The sequence below is a fragment of the Siphateles boraxobius genome, unplaced genomic scaffold (genome assembly GCF_051911475.1).
Source record: "Siphateles boraxobius isolate OS27281-9 unplaced genomic scaffold, OSU_SipBor_1 25, whole genome shotgun sequence".
Lineage (NCBI taxonomy): Eukaryota > Metazoa > Chordata > Actinopteri > Cypriniformes > Leuciscidae > Siphateles > Siphateles boraxobius.
In genome coordinates, this window is record NW_027508866.1 from 25609012 (window position 1) to 25614150 (window position 5139).

Below are 5139 nucleotides of genomic sequence, written 5' to 3' on the forward strand. Positions count from 1 at the left end.
CAGACGATTAACGTATATTTTTCAAATCATCCACCAAATTATCATCTCTCCCTTTACAGTTTAACGAGTTGACAACAATGCGACAAATTATCAAAACACCTGGCTGTTAGTAAAACACATTAAATTGTGTTAATGCCTAAATAATATATTTTAATTAAAAAAATGATATACAGGTCTATATAATTTACCTTATAAATATAATTTCAAAATTCTATTTTTTTTTCAAATAAAATTAATCTATATAATATTGTAATAATGTCAAGTAATGATTAATAAAATTTAAAAAAAAACTAGCATGAAATAAATGTTAAAGCAGGAATAAGAAAACTTTAAACTAAAGTAATCTCTGGTTTAAACTTGCTCGCTCCACTCTTTCATGCGCGCTCAGTTCTCTCCGCGTTGGATTGTGGGAAAAAGTGCTTCAACAAGTGTACATCGAATGTACACTCGAATTCAGAGAGGATTGTGGGTAAAAGTAGTGAATGAATGTAGGGAATGATGTCGTTCACTCAGAATTCGGACACCACTACAAAATGGCTGACACCCGATATAGTGCACTACAGGGCCGGCCCGTGGCATAGGCGCACTAGGCAAATACTAGGGGCGCCACTCAATGGGGACGCCAAAATGAGTGAACGAGTGAATTTTTTTTATTTTATTTTTTAATAATACTATTTTAAAAACATTAATTCAAAATACTACAAAATAAAGCAAAAAAAAAAAAAACTCCACAAAAAACTTAACTAAGTCCCCCGACTCTGTTGGTAATTTGTTGTGTAGCTTCGACTCTCGCTGCATCCAATGTAGACAGTACTTCTTTCGTTTGAGGGCACTTAACACACTCAAGCACCCCGTAGAAACGGGCCTGAGTGGCAGGTCTAGACATGGTGAAAGTTACCTGATTGTGACGGATGGCCAAATTTACATGACATATTTTAGATTAGCATTATAGTCTGCAATAGATACAGTGCCAAACGGAAGAGAATGGGATAAAAGGGGATAAAGACAGAGGTAATGTAATGAATGAACAGTTTATCTAATTGCATAGTAGTAAGATATATAATTTAATAGCAGTTATTTTTACCTTAAACTTTAAGCTAACAATTGTTCTGAGTTCTCCAGAGGCCCCAGACAGTGTGATTTGTAACAATCACGTCAGTTTTTTTAGACGCATTCACTATCACTTTTATTAATTAATGTTTTACTCTTGTGCAGTTTTGAGGGAGATATATGGCATTTTTTAAAATTTATTTGCCAAAATTATTAATGATATTTATATAGGCTACAGGTTTATTAAAAGTAGCAACGTTTTATGTGAAATTAACATTAAAGAAGACATTTCGCAGTTTCATTCATGGTGAAAACATGAAATGCACAGTTTAGTGGAAGATTGCTGCCATCAACTGCAAAACAAACACTTTTGCTAGCGCTCAATGAATAGTTTGTGCATGAATGACATTTGGATGATGACATAACTGTTTTATCCAGAGCGGCTATATATACTGAACAAAATTATAAACGCAACAAAACTGTAAAGCTGTAAATCTGCCTTGAAATAATCTATATTGTCAAAAGTGCTATAAAAATAAATGGGACTTGACTTGAATGCTAGTTGTAATGCTCTTGCTATTTGTGTTTAGGCTGTAATGTGTGTGTATATAGGCCTATATATATATATATATATATATATATATATATATATATATATATATATATATATATATACAAATATAGGATAAATAATCATGAACACAATGACTGGGCGAAATGGGCTGTGATGCATGGGGCACCAGGTAAAATCTTGCCTAGGGCAGCAAATTGGCCAGGGCTGGCCCTGGTGCACTATTTAGTGGATAGGGAGCGTTTTCAGACACAGCTGTATGTATTATGTCTATGTCTGACAGTACCTGGCAATAAGATAAAACCATAGGATAAAACCAGACGTCAGCTGCCGCTAATAACCGGAAGTCGGAGGTGTATGCCGCTTTTAGCCAGGCAAATAAATTATTATATCATTATAATTATATATTATTTTATTATTATTAATATTAATTGATTATATATGATATTATTATATATAATTTTAGTACTTATTGACATAAAATACTTCTATTAGTAATTATTTTATATTATTTGATTAAAATCAAGTTATGAAGATCATAGACATAATAAAACAACAAACAAAAAGCTACATGTAGCCTATAAATGCAACTTATGAATGAGTATACATGTTTGTCAAATAATGAAATATATCCAACTTTTTCCTGGTTAGCGAATTTACCCATGATTCATTGACAAGAATGGTCTACCAATGGTTTAACAAGATTTACCATGTTTCTTGTGTTAGGGCAGAACAGCTTAAAGACCCAGGACCAGATATGATGAAAGAAGAGTTGTGAGGTTCAATCAAATAAGTAAAAATTTACTGAAGAATAGTTTGCAGTTTCATTGAGGAGGTTGCAGGCCAGAGACTCTACCGTACACAAAATCTCACACCAGTTATACCATTTCTAAGGGGCATGAATGACATCAGTACACATGTTGGCTACTTCTGATTGGTTAAGAAAAAAAAGTCTACACAATTCTACACTTATGGATAGATAGGAGGGTAAGTCGACATTAATCAAGATAATTGTCATCCGAGTCCAAGACTTGGTCCGGTGATGACCTCGCAGGTCGTAGAAATGCGTCTCAGGGTCTGTTGTTGCATATCACAAGACCTGCACAGAGCATTCAACACACACAAAAGCACAAGGGAATCACAGTTCCTCCAAAGTTGTAGAGGGCCTGAGCACAGACTACCAAAACATACTGAAACATTCCCTCCTCAGAAAGTAGTACAGATAATTTTTACTTTATTCATTAAAGACACATAAAATAATACACATAAAAGTACAGCTCTGTGAATCCGATCACGCAAGTCACCTAGTGTTTGACCCCTATAACCTGTAGTAACTTGGTCAGCAGAAAACAGACTGATGAGGGTCTTCTTCAGACTTGACCTTTTCTATTAGCTTATAAGCAAAGCTAGAAAGAAAGAAAGAATTTGTTAAGTTAAAGATTAGTTAGAAAAAAAGAAAGATTAGTTCCATGATTAAGTAGGCTTTTAGACTGGAACTGGTGGATTAAACAAATTTTCACTCTCCAGCAGCTGACACAAATCACTGCAAAACCCTGGATGGGTGTTTTCTGAGTAAAAGCCTTGCATTTCTCCTCGTTTTCCTCTTCCAACATAAGCTAAAGTATTCATAAGAAAATTGTGACATTAATATCCAAATTACCTTATTAACATTACACATGAATGCAGCCACATGTATGACTATTCTTATTGCATTTTGTCAGCAGTGATCACATTTTTATTCATAATGTATACACCTGGTAAGCAGTTCTTGTAAATTTCATTGCAGTGTGTACATCTGGTAATATACTTGACATGTCACAGACTTCTCTCTCCAATTTGTTACACCTGAATTTTTAAATTTGAGGAGCATAAAAATGATTAAAAAGAGAATAATTGAAGACCATGTTGCCATACCATTAAATTTCTCAGATATTTTAACCAAATTTAAATCAAATGTGTAAAAGAAAGTAAATACAAACTGTCAAGCCAGCAGGAGTGTGCCCTCCTCCTAAATGAGTCTGTATCCACCAGACTGGTAATTTTGCATGTAACTGAAAGATCTGCAAAAAGGACAAAAGATGAGGTGAGTTAATCATAACATGAATGAAATCTAAATGAAACAAGACTTTAAAATGTAACTAATTACATTGCACATACTATGATTATGTAGGTCAGGGGCACAAGACGAGCTAATTGTTAGTAAGGCTTGTTACATGTTAAATCTTACTAACTAAACTAACATGCCAGAAACGTTGTGCGTATGGATTGTGCAAATCTGATACCTGGTATCCTAAAAGTTTGGACGGGGGAGTGGAATTTTTCTACTATCCGAAAATCTAAAAGCCAAGGGGAGAAATGATGGGCGTGGATCAAGCAGTGTGGGAGACCCCATTCACATCTAAATGTCCACAGGATTAACAAAAACACCTAACGTTATTGCTTGGAAGTTGGAAATAATGATGGTTCTTTGTTCATAATTCATATATTTTCACGTAAAATAAGACGATTAAAGACAAGACAGAGGCTCACAGACATACTTTGAAATATATTTCTGCATTAATCGACGGCCTAACATTACTACCCCCAATCCGATCGCGGCTCTCCCGGTGTTAGTGTTATTCCACAAGATTTATGGATGAAGTGTTTGATTTATAATTATTAGATTATTATTTCACTTACCCTGTTGTGCAAAACATAGCTGTTCCTCAATTTGTGTTTCCCATTTGAATGGTCAGCGTATGAGGCGGCTGCTGCTTGCGCTGGGACATTTTAGTTTCAATTTTTATGAAATTATTCTCTAATCGGTTGCATATTATGTCGAGGATATATCCCTCGAATGCAAACTGCAGTCCCCTTTGTCTTGCTTTCTAAGATATTACACATGTTCGCCAAAAATTACTAATTATCTCATTGGGAATGTCTGACACCGGTGCATACACACTATAGTAGACGTGCCAGGCGCGACAGCTTGACAGGCGTAGCAACAGTAACTAGGGAGGGTGGGGCTTAGCGAAGGGTCAATTTGATAAGGTGGCGCGCAACACTATAGGCAAGATTTTCACGCTAGAACGCTTGTTTTTCAGTGGGAATGCAAATTAGGATAGCACCTAACCATGAATACAAAAGCCACACCACACAAATTACTTTTAATTGGTTTATTTCGTTAGCAAACATGTCACTATAATTATTAAGTTCTTTCCATCGATAAATTTTCTGCAAAAATAACGATCGACATGCTTGTTTGCTTTGCGGCCCCTTTAAATAAAGTTTTAAAAAAGACCAAACATTCGATCTACGTCAGAGCATCAGAGCGTCCACGAATCTTTCCACGGCGTTGTTGGCAGGGCGACGAGAGCGAATTTTGCCACTCTCGCTGGTGGCGGTGTGAACGCACAGTTAGTGTCCCATGATTCTTCAGAAATCATTCCTACATGCTGATTGTAGGAATCAGCATGTTGGAAAATTTTTTTTATTGAACCTGTGATACTTTTATCAGGAATCATTGATGAATAAAAAGT

The 5139-nt window shown here is 35.4% G+C and overlaps 1 long non-coding RNA gene across 1 annotated transcript; it reads right to left on the reverse strand.

The window, feature by feature from the left end:
• Positions 1–2942: 2942 nt before the first annotated feature.
• LOC143749573 (uncharacterized) lies at positions 2943–3811 on the reverse strand. The gene is made up of 4 exons (XR_013207034.1): positions 3779–3811; positions 3601–3681; positions 3376–3466; positions 2943–3237 (listed from the first exon to the last, which is right to left on the reverse strand). It is a non-coding gene; the product is annotated as an uncharacterized LOC143749573 (long non-coding RNA).
• Positions 3812–5139: the final 1328 nt, after the last annotated feature.